The sequence below is a fragment of the Saccopteryx bilineata genome, chromosome X (genome assembly GCF_036850765.1).
Source record: "Saccopteryx bilineata isolate mSacBil1 chromosome X, mSacBil1_pri_phased_curated, whole genome shotgun sequence".
NCBI lineage: Eukaryota > Metazoa > Chordata > Mammalia > Chiroptera > Emballonuridae > Saccopteryx > Saccopteryx bilineata.
This window is the reverse complement of record NC_089502.1, coordinates 60,449,305-60,464,005: the sequence shown is the minus strand read 5'-3', so window position 1 is coordinate 60,464,005 and position 14,701 is coordinate 60,449,305. Positions and strand designations below refer to the sequence as shown.

At 38.1% G+C, this 14,701-nt stretch overlaps 1 pseudogene; it reads right to left on the bottom strand.

The window, feature by feature from the left end:
* Nucleotides 1-13,146, bottom strand: part of LOC136317680 (extracellular tyrosine-protein kinase PKDCC-like) — an 87,654-nt pseudogene extending 74,508 nt beyond the window's left edge.
* Between the last annotated feature and the right edge of the window lie 1,555 nt (nucleotides 13,147-14,701).

Genomic DNA, 14,701 nt, shown 5'->3' with positions numbered 1-14,701 from the left:
AGCTCTCTGGTCAAGGCACATATGAGAAAGCAATCAATGAACAACTAAGGTGCTGTAAAAAAAATTAATGCTTCTCATCTCTCTCCCTTTCTGTCTATCTGTCATTATCTGTCCTTCCCTCTTTCTGTCACACACAAAAAAGAAAGAAATCAGCAGGCCAATTCTGAAATTAATGTAAAAATGAAAAAGAGTTAGAATATAAAAAATAACTAAAAAATAAATAAAAAGTTGGAAGATAAATAATCCCAGGTTTGATGACTCATAATAAACTTATAGTAACCAAAACAATGTGGTATTATAAATTAAAACTAAATTTTGATAACATTACACCCCATGAGAATTGCTAAAATAAAAAAACTGCCAATACCAAGCATTGTCAAGATTGTAAAGGATGGTAATCATGTACACTGCTCGTGGTGGTTAAAATGATTAAACTCCATTGGCAGTTTCTTAACAAAGTGTCAAAATAGGAATCTAGGGTTAAATAAATAAATAAATGAATAAACAAATAACAAATAAATACCTAGAGAGAAAAAAAGCTCTATCTTCAGTCGAATTTTAATTAATTAACCAGGAAAGAATGAGACAATTAGAAAAATAATATTCGAGAATGATCAAAATAATAGGTTGAGAAATGAGGGAACATTCTTCAATGCAATAAAGGCCATCTATGACAAACCCACAACCTTCATCATATTTAATGGGCAAAAACTAAGCATTTACTCAAGATTAGAAACAAGACAGGGATGTCTACTATCACCACTCTTACCCAATATAATGCTGGAAGTCTTAGCCACAGCAATCAGAAAAGAAGGAGCTATAAAAGACTTCCAAATTGGAAATAAACTAGTAAAGCTGCCATTGTTTGCATGTGACATGATACTGTATATACTGAATCCTAAAGAGTACATAAAAAACTACTAGAACAGACAAATGTATCGTATTTCCCCATGTATAACACAGCATTTTTGAAAAAGTTGGAGTATAAAAACTGGGTGTGTCTTATACATTGATTGTAGTTTTTCCACTTGCATTTTCTGCATTTTTGTGCTTGTTTTTGCACTTATTGCTGCAGCTTATTTACTTGCATTCCTTGCTCTTTTGCACTTGTTTTGCGCTCATTGTTGTAGATTTTTTTACTTGCATTTCCTGCTTTTTTATACTGGTTGTCTTTGCACTCATTGTTTTGCACTTGAAACGGGTGCATTACAGTAGGTTATGTTTTGCCACCCTCTTCCCAGAAATGGTTCAGAAAAGGTGTTTGTACAATGCTGAATTCAAGTTAAAAGTGATCCAGTTTGCAAAAGTGAATGGAAGTCGTGCTGCTAAACTTAAGTTTGGTCCTCCTCCAACTGAGAAATCAATCTGAGACTGGCTAAAGAAGAAGAAACCCTACTGAAATTGCCATGGCAAAAGGAGGCCATGAGAGTCAAATCAGCAACATGGCCTGATTTAGAGAGGGAATTGAAGATATGGATGGAAGAGCAAAGGGCAATTGGAATTCCTGTCTCCACAAAGATAGTTCAGCCTGAGGCAAGAAGAATTGCTGATGAAAAAGAAGTTATTGATTTCAAAGGAGGACACAATTGGTGCTTCAGGTTCATGAAATGGAATGGACTAATTATATGTATGTGCATCAGACTTACCCAAAAGATGCCTGAAAGTTATGAGCAGAAGGTCTTTAAATTTCATCATTTTGTCATTCAATTTTGGAAGACACATCAGTTTGAGTTGGGACAGATTGCAAATATGGCAAAGTCCCCCTTCAATTTGATGTCCAAAGTAACAGAACTGTTGATAAGAAGGGGGTGAAAACTGTAACTGTGAAGAGAAGTGGACAAGAAAAGAGTCATTACACAGTTATTCTAGCTTGCCGTGCCTACGGAACTAAGCTGCCTCTTATGCTGATTTTCAAACGCAAAAAAAATAAAGAAAAAAGAAAGTGCCAAAAGAAGACTTTCCTTGAGGAGTGATTGTCCATGTTCATGACAAGGGTTGGATAGATCAGGATGAAATGAAGATCTAGTTTGAGAACGTTTGGAGAAGGAGATCAGGTGGGTTCTTACACAAACCTGCCCTATTGGTGCTTGATCAGTTCAGGGCACAAAACAAAATACACAAAGAAGATTGCTGCAGAGCAAAAAACAAAACTTGCCATCATACCTGGAGGCTTGACATTCCAGCTCCAATCACTTGATTTCAGGATTAAGAAATCCTTCAAAGCTGTCACGAGAAACAAATGAAACCAATGAATGAAGTCTTCTGGGGACAATTTGACACCAGCAGGAAGAGTGAAAAACCCAACTATAGGAGAAGTTTGTACCTGAGTGAAAAGATCCTGGAATAATATGAAGATTGAGATCATTGTGAAGTCATTAAAAAAGTGTGGCATTTCAAATGCCATAGATGGAACTGAGGACAAGGCAATATATGAAGACAGTGATTTGTCATCAGACATAGATGAGGGCAAGCTAATGGATGAGAGTTTTGACAGTGATGAGGAGTTAGTTGTATGAATTTTTTTGTGGCAGAGATAGAGAGAGTCAGAGAGAGGGACAGATAGGGACAGACAGACAGGAAGGGAGAGAGATGAAAAACATCAATTCTTCGTTGCGGTTCTTAGTTGTTCATTGATTGATTTCTCATATGTGCCTTGACCGGGGGGCTACAGCAGACAGACTGAGACATCCCTTGCTCAAGCCAGCGACCTTAGGCTCAAGCTGGTGAGCCTTGCTCAAACCAGATGAGCCCGTGCTCAAGCTGGCAACCTCGGGGGTCTGAAACCTGGGTCCTTCACATCCCAGTTCAATGGTCTATCCACTGTGCCACAGCCTGGTCAGGCAAAAAGTTGTATGAATTTTATGACGAATAAAACTTGAGTTCATTTATGTAATACATTTTTTTTCAAATTTCAAGCCCCAAAATTAGGATGTGTCTTATACATAGGGAAATACGGTATTCAGTAAAGTAGTAGGATACAAAATATATATTCAGAAGTCAGTTGCACCCTGGCTGATTTGCTCAGTGTTAGAGTGTTGGCCTTCTGTGTGGATGTCCCAGGTTTGATTCCCAGTCAGGGCACACAGGAAAAACACCTATCTGCTTCTCCATTCCTCCCTTTCTCGCTTCTCTTTCTCTCTCTCTCTCTCTCTCTCTCTCTCTCTCTCTCTCTCTCTCTCTCTTTCACCCTCCTCCTGCAACCATGGCTCAATCGAAATAAGTTAGCCCCCAGCGCTGAGGATGACGCCATGGCCTCTGCCTCAGCTTCTAAGAAGAGCTCAGTTGCTGAGCAATGGAACAACGTCCCAGATGGGGAAAGCATCATCATCTCCTAGTAGGCTTGCCTGATTGACCCCGGTTGGGGCACATGTGGGAGTCTGTCTCTGCCTCCCCTCCTTTCACTGAATTAAAAAAATAAAAAACAACTCTGACCTGTGGTAGCATAGCAGATAAAGCATAGACATGGAATGCTGTGCTCACTGGTTTAAAACCCTGTGCTTGCCTGGTCAAGGCACATGTGGGAGTGGATGCTTTCTACTCCTATCCTCTTCTCTCTCTCTCTCTTTCTCTAAATGAATAAAGTCTAAAAAAAAGAAATACATTAAATTAGGAGAAGAAAAAAAGATTAGTTGCATTTTTATACACAAATAATGAACTATCAGAAAGGAAAACTAAAAAGTTAGTACCATTCACAATTCCTTTAAAAAAGAGTAAAATACCTAGTAATAAATTTAACCAAGGTTATAAAAGACTCAAAAAATAAGACACTGAAGAAAAAAATCCAAGAAGATACATATAAGTAGAAGCCTATATTGTGCTCATGAATAGTTAAATTAACATAATTAAATTGTCCATATTACCCAAAACAATTTATATATTCAACACAATTTCTATCAAGACACCAATGATATATCTCACCAAACCAGAACAAATATTCCTAAAATTTATATGGAACCAGAAAAGACCCTAAATAGCCACAGCAATTTTGAGAAAGAAGAATATTGGCTGAATCACACTACCTGATACCAAATTATAATACAAAGCCAAAGTAATCAAAACAACATGGCAATGACATAGAAACAGATAAATAGATCAATGTAATAGAGGAGAGCCTACCCATCAACCCATGCCGGCATAGTTGATTAATATTTGACAAAGGACACAGTCTATTCAATAAATGGTATTGGGAAAATTGTGCAGGTATGTGCAAAAAAAAAAAAAAAAAAAAAAAAAAAAAAAAAGGAAATTAGACCACCTTCTTACACCATACACAAGAATAAACTCAAAATGGATTGAAGACTTAAATATTAGACTTGAGACCATAAGAATCCTAGAATAAAACATAGGCAGTAAAATTTCAGATATTTCTTGTAGCAAAATTTTTTTCTAATATATTTCCTTGGGCAAGGAAAACAAAAGAAAATTAACTAATGGGATGACAACAAACTAAAATGTATTTGCACAGCAAAAGAAACCAATCAACAAAATGAAAAGACAACCCCCTGAATGGGAGATGAATTCACCAATAAGGGAAAAATATTTAATAGTTACAAAGAACTTGTGAAACTCAACACCAAAAAGCAAACAATCCAATTTAAAAAATGGGCAAAGGACTTAAATGAACACTTCTCTAAAGAGGATATACAGATGGCCAATAAACATGAAAAGATGTTCAATGTCACTATTCATCAAAGAAATGTAAATTAAAACCACAATGAGGTCGCACATCATACCCGTTAGAATGGCTATCATTAAAAAAACAAAAAACAGGTGTTGGCGAGGGTGTGAAGAAAAGGTAACCCTTGTGCACTGTTGGTGTAAATACAGAGCGGTACAGCTACTGTAGAAAGCAGTATGGAGTTATTTCAAAAAATTAGGGATGAAATTGTCTTATGACCTAACATTTCCACTTCTACAAATTTCTTCAAAGAAAGCCAAAACACTAATTTGACAGAATATATGCACCTCCATGTTCAGTGCAAGATTATTTACAATAGCCAAGATTTGGAAGCTGCACAAGTGCCGATCTGTAGATGAGTGGATTAAAAAGCTGTGGTATATTAACACAACGGGATACTATGCACCATAATAAAGAAGGCAATCTTTTCTTTTGTGACAGCGTGGATGGATCTGGAAAGCATTATGCTAAGTGAAATAAATCAGCCAGAGAAAGATAAGCACCATATGATTTCACTTATATGTTAAATCTAATGAATAAAATGAACTAACTAGTAAAATAGAGACAGACTCATACATTTAGATCAGGCTGACATCTGTCAGGGTGGGGTGGCTGGTTGAGAGGCATGGAGGGATTGAGCAAGAAAGGACAAAAAAAAAAAAGAAAAAAACTCTTGGAGATGGACAACCATATGGTGACTGTGGGTGTGGGGAGGTAGAAGAGTATATAGGGAGATAAATTGTGATAGATCAAGACTTGACTTAGAGGGTAAACACACAGTTTGGTTTACAAAGATGTGTTATAGAATTGGGCACCTGAAACCTGTACAAGTATGTCAACCAGTGTCACCCTAATAAAATCATTTAAAATACATTTATCAATTTAGAAACACCTCCATATATTGTGTGTGAAAATAATACTTGGGGAGCTGGGTGAAAAATGAGAAAGGATTAAGCAAAAAAAAACAACCCAAAAACCTCTCATAGACACAGACAATGGTATGGGGATGACAAGAGGGAAAGGGGTGGGGGAGGTAGAAGAGGGCAAAGGGGGGGTGAATGGTGTGGAAAGGAGACCTGACTTGGGGTGCTGAATGCACAGTACAATATACAGATGATGTGTTATAGAATTGTACACCTGAAACCTACAACTTTTTATTTAGAGGTTAAGTCATGGGGTGATGGGGTGACATTGATCAATTCTAAGAGTACATAGGTTTCAGGTAAACATTTCTATAGCATGTAAACTGTTGATTGCATGGTGTACCTATCACCCAAAGTCCTATAATTTTCCATCACCATAGATTTGTCCCTCTTTACTCCCCTCCTCCCACCCTCTTCCCTGGTAACCACTTCACTTTCTTATAATGTTATTAAGCAATGTCGCCCCAAAAAATTCAATGAAAAATTTAAAAAAACCATTTATTTGTAATAATTAAAAGTAGTGGGTTAGTGGGAGATAGAAGATATTTTCATTTTATAAAGTTTCTTTTCCAAAGTGTTTTAAATATGGAACACATTTTGAATAAAATGTTGAAAACCAAATAATTATGAGGTGCTCAAAAATATGATGTTTATATATTCATTGTTTTGGAAACATGATCATAGTATAATTTTTTACCAGTAAAAGGAGAAGATTAAAACAAAGTATTTGAGACGGCTTTTCTGTTGTGCATGTTTCTATCACCTCGAATTTCTTTATACCAATTATTCATTTACACACTTGAGCAGCTTTCCGTGTAGTTCACATGGGGCTGGACTTGTACGCTCACAGCCTAATAATCCAAGGATGGGCATGAATATAGGATGGTCACCACTAGTGTGTGGAAAATTCCAGAAAGTTTTGTACTTACTGTCCATTGGAACTCGTGCACCTCCCTCACTCCCCAGTCTATTACCTCACCTTTTGCCAAGATCCCAAGTTAACTTCCACACCTGCAATTCTTCAGTAGGTCAGCAGGTGGTATGTTTGCCCATTTTTTACACATTTTTCCCCCAAAGAAAAGGCATACTTTTTGCAAATAAGCAAAATATTTTCTTAAAAAGTAGACAACTAATAAGTACAGTGTAATACCAACTGTCTTTGAAAAAATTCACATGTAAATAAAAAACAGAGAGGATGTTTGTTTCTTGGTTATTTCTGCATCTACATCTCACTTAAAATGTGTATTGTCTACTGTGTGCCAGGCACTGTAACTCCAGGTTCACTTCTGAATCTCATCCCTTCCCTCCCTTGATCTCTAGACCTGGAAAATGGGAAATGTCCACAGGGAGCAGAATGTATTCTAATGCCCATCCAAAACAGACTACATTCCACACAAGTGTAGCCCAAGCTTCACTCAAGTCCTGGAAACCCAGTGTCTAAACAGATGCAGTTAGGTGGAGAAGGTTTGCCACCTTGGGAAACGGACGCTTCTTTTCATGCACACGCCTGTCCTTTTGCATAGTGCTAACGAGCTACTACTCCCTTCTGACAGGATCTCACTCCAAGATAGAGTGTGAAGAATACAGTAACCCTTGTGTGCTTTCAGTCTTGGTTCTTCTCCTGAGTGTTAACTAGGGTTTTACTCCCTTTTTAGTTCTTGGCTCGGTCCTGTGGTAAATTTTGGAATGGTTTTGTGTCGGTCTTATCCCACTTAGTCCTCCAAGGGTTTCCTTTGAGGGGACATAGAGTTTATGTTTCGTGTAAGATCTTTTCTACCAGTAAGGAGGCTTGGACCCAGTTCCACAAGGTACAGAGAAGAGTATTGACTGAGTTCTCAAATATAAGCACAAGACCAAGGCACTGATCTGAACATTGAGTCCTCCTGATTTAGTGGAATTTTTAATAGGTTTCCCACATTATGGTCACTTTCCCTCAGAACTCCCCTTATACCTAACACCCAGTAGGATTCATAATACTTTTTCTCTATCCCTTTTTCCTGGAAGTACAACCCTGGAAAAATTCCTCTATAACATGGTAGTGGAGAAAACTTAAAATCCTGAAGCAATAAGGGGAATGTGTACTACATATGAATTTTTTCATTAGAAAATATTGAATGGCAAAAACCAAACCCAAAAGCAAAGTAAAATTAAAAATTAAAAATTGGGAAAGGTATATACAACTTAGATTACAAAGAAAGGGGTATATCTCTAATATGTAGAAATCTTATTAAAAAGTGAATACAAAAGCCAGCAAAGGTGAGAGAGGAAAAAAAAGCAATAAATACAAGCAGGTATTTTACCAAAAGATGTTGATGCTGGGTAAAACAAAATGATACTTAAATACAAGAAAAATGCTCAATCTGCCTGACCAGGCCGTGGTTCATTGGATAGAGCATTGGCCTGGGATGCTGAGGACCCAGGTTTGAAACTCCAAGATCAATGTCTTCAGCATGGTCTCACCAGCTTAAGCTCAGTTTTGCCGGTTTGAGTGTAGGATCATTGACATGACTACATGATCCTGCTTGAAGTCCAAGATCGCTGGCTTGAGCAAGGGGTCACTGGCTTGGCTGGAGCCCCCCAGCAAGGCACATATGAGAAAGCAATTAATGAACAATTAAGGTGCTGCAAGTATGAGTTGATGCTTCTCATCTCTCTCCTTTCTTACAAACATTTTTTTACAGGGACAGAGAGAGAGAGTCAGAGGGAGGGATAGACAGGGACAGACAGACAGGAAAGGAGAGAGATGAGAAGCATCAATCATCAGTTTCTCGTTGCGACACCTTAGTTGTTCATTGATTGCTTTCTCATACGTGCCTTGACCATGGGCCTTCAGCAGACCGAGTGACCCCTTGCTCGAGCCAGGGGCCTTGGGTCCAAGCTGGTGATTTTTTTTTTGTTTTTTTTTTTTTTGCTCAAGCCAGATGAGCTTGTGCTCAAGCTGCTGAGCTCGGGGCCTCAAACCTGGGTTTTCCGCATCCCAGTCCGACGCTTTTATGCGCTGCGCCACTGCCTGATCACACTCTCTCTCCCTTCTTGTTGTCTTTACTCCCCTCTCTCTTGGAAAAAAAATGCTTAATCTGATTCATGATAAACAATGCAAAGAAAAATTACTATAACCAGCTACTTCTTCTTATCAAGTAGGTAGCCTGTGAAAAAATAGTTATTCTCATATATTGCTGGTGGTCATGTAAAATGGTACTAGCCTATGAGAGGATGTGATATTATCTAGTAAAATTACATGGGTGTATACTCTTAGAATCAGTATTCTTTAAGAATTTATGCCAAGGAAACAATGCAAAACAAAACAAAAAGCCCCAAAAGTTCAAAACTACTGAGAAATCTGTGACAATAAGAGATTAGCAACAAGACAAATGCCCTCCATTTGAGGGTTGGTTGAGTAACCTAAGATATACCTACATTCTAGAGTACTATGCAGCTATAAAAATCAATGACTGCTATGAAGTGATCTCTAGGATATACTGCTTAGTAAAAAAAAGCCAGGCACAGAAAAATGTATAGAGCCACTGCTGTGGAATACAGTAGCCACTGGTCACAAGCAGATATTTAAGTTTAATTTAAAAAATTAAGAATTCAGTACTTCAGTCATACCGGCCACATTATAGATGCTCAGAAGCCACTTGTTGCTGATGGCTCCAGTGTTGGACAGCGCAGACACAAATTTTTTCATTTCTGCAGATATTTCTATTGTATATTGTTGGCGAAGAATGTGCTACCTTTTACCCATGATTGGGGAAGAAATCTAATATATATATATTGCATTTGGTTATATATTTAAAATCTGAAAGGTTAAAACAAAAAACTGAGAAAAATTATTACCTCTAAGAGATGGAGGAGCATCCCAGGATGGAAGCCAATTACCTGTATTCTCTTAAAAGTATAATACAGATTTCTAGGCTCCAATTACAAAAAGGGGAAGAAACAATGACCAATCAAGTAGCAATGTTCAACTCTAATCCCCAGACTGAATCCTCTGAAAACATTTCCCAATAAAGGAACCAGGCATCCTTGGAGAAATGGCTGATTCCAGGTCTGGATAAAATTGTACCAAGTAAGTCTGGACCAAACTCTCATGGCAGAAAGCATGTTAAAGATTCGGTAGCCAACCTGAGGGCTTCTACCGGACAAATAACAATTTAAAAATCAAAAACATTAAGGACCATAATGGGTTAAAATGCATCAAATATATAAGTATCTGTGAGCTCCTTATGACACTCAAAACAAACAAAGAAACAAATTCATTGTTCACCTTTGGAAGATCCTAAAGAAATAACTCATTCTGAAAAATGAAAATAATGCAAAATAATTAAACATTCATCCTACTTTTCCTATTTTTAGCATACTTCAGCATGACCTCATAGTTGATGAAGAGAAATTTCTTTATGGAAGTATTACAGATAAAAATATAAAAGAGCCTGACCTGTGGTGGCGCAGTGGGATGAAGCACCAACCTGGAACACTGAGGTTCCCGGTTCGAAGCCTTGGGCTTGCCTGGTCAAGGCACGTATGGGGGTTGATGCTTCCTGCTCCTCCCCCTTCTCTCTCTTTCTCTTTCTCTCTCTAAAAAAATCAATAAATAAAATATTAAAAATATATATATAAAAGAAAGTTATGAATCACCCTTCTGCAACTTTTATTGACATATAGGTCTTCAGAGGCTGCAAAAATATGAAGTGAACAGTAGATGGGAAATTTGACAAAACCTGAACCCAGTGATCAATTTCAATGACACAGAAGGAGAGATAAGTGACAAGATGAACCTCCCAGTGTTATTACAGGAATTACACTGAATCACATCTGAGGTATACTTGTCAAAACACCTGAATCTCATCAAGCCTGAAAATCTTCTTACCAATTTAAAGGAAATGGGAAGAGGCAGTGGAACATAATAAACAACACAATAGGGATACAAGTAGCAAAATCCAGATTGCAAATTCCACAAGACAAAATATATAGTTTCATGATCAAATAAGCTGGAAGGTTATAAAAAAAGAGGGATGGTGTTCTTTAGGTTAAAAGGAAATTAACATTTAAAAGAAATTAAAATTAAAGCCACATGAGATACCACCACACACTAATTTAAAGAATAAAAATGAAAAATGTGGAAAATGTCATGTTAAATTAATATGTAAAAAAATTTAGACAAGTGTTAGACATACAATAACAACTCAATAAATACTAGATATATTGAGTGCAAACATGTCAACATAATAAATTAAAAATAAAAGTAAAAGTTTATTTTAAAAAAGAATTATTTACATGTTGAGATTTTTATCATTTTGATAGTTTGAGTTTGTATGTGTGAATAATAAAGCTTAATGATCTAACACCTAAGCTCTATTCATCAATAGCTGCATATTTTAAATTATTAATTTTTATTATTATCACTGTTAGATACCACTGCTGAATGAAGGATGTAACGTTGGAATGAAGAAGTAAAATTTAGTGAGAGCTTCTTAGGTGCACGCTTTGTCGATTGTAATTTTGTCTTCAATTCTTCAAACTGATGCTCTGAGGTAGGTATAGATTTAGAGATAACATCAAAAGAAAAGTACATGTTAAAGGCATTCTAAGAATGTGTCAAATGGACACAGCAGCCACTTCAAGGTGCTTCCATTGGCCAATTTTGTGATAATCTGAGCATTAAAATAATTATAGCATCAGACAGTAACCCTTAGAGCAAAATAAGAATCTACAATATAAGTTAATAAATAAATATATACCTAGGGAGAAGAGAAAACTCTACCTCCAGTCCAATTTCAATTAATAAATCTACAAAGAATGCAAAAATTAGAAAAACAATATTCGACAATGATCATAATAATAGGTGATTCAGCCTAGAATAATAAAATGATGCTTGGTCTGCACCAAATCCCACTGCAGTCCAGAGTCACCATGGTAACCAGGTGGGCAAGAGAACATGGAAAAACACCCATTTCTGTTTTTCAGTTTCTATTATCCGCTTCGAAGTGAACAGGACTGACATGATCATAAAGGTAATGAGGATGCAAAATGGGAGTGAAGAAATAAAATCTGGTGAGAGCTTACTAGGCGCCATGCATTGTACGTTGTTATTTCTTCCTCAATTCCTCAGTGATGCTCTGAGGTGGGTATAGATTTGGAGACAACCTCAGAGAGCAAAGTACATGTTCAAAGCATTCTAAGGACGTGTCAAATGGACACAGCAGTCAACTTAAAAATGCCTTCCTTCGCCAAATCTGTGACAATCTGAGCATGAAAATAAATAATTATTGTGTCAGAAGGCAACATATTGGGCAAAATAAGAATGTATGATATGAGTGAATGAATGAATGAATGAATGAGTCAATACCTAGGGAGAAGAGAAAGCTCTACCTCTGGTCCAATTTCAATTAATAAATCTAAAAAATTGAGAAAATTAGAAAAACAGTATATGACAACATTCATATTAATAGGTGATCCAGCCTAGAATTATAAAATGACATTTGATCTGCACCAAATCCCACTGCAGTGTGGAGTCACCATGGTAACCATGTGGGCAAGTGAAGATGGAAAAACACCACACTTCTGTATTTCAGTTTCTATGATGTGCTAGGGAGAAAACAGGACTGGCTTGATTATAATAATTTAACTCAAGTTTCATCACAATCATGATTCCTGGGAGCTTCAGTAATCTGCACACATACAAACATACTTATACATATACATACATGCTGTCTTCTTCTGTTTGTGTTACCATCCAAGAACTCAGGAGTTCATTGAGATGGATTTGCTACGGAACAAAAAAGAAAAAACCACAATCTAATTGGTACAATTCTAACCATACATATAAAATTGAAAGCCAACATAAGTATTTTTTTTAAATAATTGATTTCTCTGGAGATGACTGGTAGTATTTTCTCTGTGACATTGTCCTCCCTAGTAGCAGTACATTGCTATATGCCTAGATGTTGATAGAGAAACAAAATCAAGTTTATGTTGTGCATTAAGTAGTTTTTCCATCCTAGGACAGCCTATTCTTTTGATCAGAAATATCATCAATGGCTATTATCAATCAAATGGCTTTTAACAGTTTAGTGAAAATATAACTGGGAAGTATATTTGAAAAATAATGTTTTTTACAATAGCATCAAAAAGCATGAAATACTTATGGATTATCTGTCTACAGATATGCAAAGCTTGTTCATTGAAAACTACAAAACCCTGTTCAAAAAATTAAAGAAGAGTGACGTCACAGAAATGGCGCCGTGAGCAGCGCGTCCGACAGATCTCCCCAAAATCTCAACAAATTTATCAACTAGAAACAGAAAAATTTATCCTCGGAGCATTCCAGAGTTCCACACACACACTGAAAGCAAAAGGACTGTTGCCGAGGAGGTAGTACACCTGTGGTGAGTCAACCCACACGTGCAGCTGCCCGCCCACACTCGGGGACGGCAGCTTGGGCACTGGTGGCCGTCGCTGCATGCCCTGAGAAACTGGGCTCGCGCCCCCCATGCCGCGGTCCGGAGAGTCCTCAACCACTGGCGTGACGAGAAACCGCGCCATGCCGCGGTCCAGAGAGTCCCCGGCCACTAGCGTGCCAAGAAACCGTGCGCGTGCACCCCGAGCCGCGGTCCGGGAGTCCCGGCTACTGGCGTGCGCTGAGAAGCCACGCTCGCCCCTGTGTCACAGACCGGGAGAGGCACCAAGGCTGTCTTTCCTAGTCAGGAGATTCTCTCCTTGGGCGGGGCAACTCACCCAGCCATTCAAGCTAACAATCAAGCGTTGGGGGGAGGGGCACGCAGGCAGCCTGAAATACTTTCTGGAGCACAGCTGCAGATCCAATCACTGAAATTAGCTTAACCCACGAAATCTACACACCCACGGGGCTCTAATTGATAAGATCTCTCCCAGTTCAGCGATCCAAGACAAGAGGCGTGATATTTTTCAGTGCCTTTTGCTAAAGGGGCGGGGGCAACTTCTGAGTGACAGAGCCTCCATATTCAGGGATATACCTAACAAGAGGGACTTGGCAGATATTAAGATCCATAAAGCAAACAGCGACTAGTGCTTCTTCTTCCCAGCCAAAACAGGCTACCAAGTGTGGAAAGCCTGGGTTGAGTGGTCCAACTGAATGATAGGCACTGAACAGTCACCTTGACAACAATTGACTCCCAGACCCACCTGATTACACTGGAGGCTCTGACTGCCAGAGCCTTACCCAGAGCCTTGTGCTGAGTGAGTATAGAGTGGAGATTTCCCAGCTCTTTGAGCCTCTTACTCCCCAGACAGAAGCAGTGGCGGCCTCATAGCTGGATCACCAGGCTGCTAATTCAGGAAGGGGAGACTAGGAAAGAGACTCCAGAAAAGAAAACTCTCTCATTGTTGGACTCTGCAAACACCAACAAGCCTTGACTACCAGCGAGACTAAAGCCAATTATATGACATTGCCATAGAATCCCATCAACTGCAAATTCCTACCTAAGAGTGACACAGGGGCAGAACCTGGGGTACAGAGTCACCGACCAGGAAGAGGGAGAGAAAAGAAAAAAGGAAGAAGTTAACCTCTCAAAATCAAGAAAAATCCACAGACTTTATAACTTGTTCCACTAATTCTTTGTTGTTGTTGTTTCTTTCTTCTATCTCATTGCCTTTATTATTATTTCTATTTCCTCCACCTCGGTCCTTCTATTCTCTGCCCATCTTATGCTACCCTTTTCTTGAACTACACTACCCATGAGTGTTACATTTTATTTCTTTTCCTCATCCTAACTCTCCTTTAGGGTTACACTCCAAAACCCTTAACTCTCACTCTCTCCCCTTTTGTTTTTTTTTCCTTTCCTTTTTTCATCCTTCTTTTCTCTCTTATTCTTATTTTTTCCTTTCTATTCATTTCTTCTTTTCTCCTTGTACTTTTCTCCCATTTAAGCCTCAATCACGAACAAATTATTTAATTTGGGACTCAAGTTTTTGTGGGGTTTTTTTTGTTCTTTTTTTTCTTCTGCTTTTGTTCTTGGTTTTCCTTTATTTGTTTGTTTTTGTGGCATTTTGGGCACTTTTTACATTGCTTTTTAACTCACTAGCATTCCTCCCAACCCAAAGTCTCCATTGTATTTAGTCT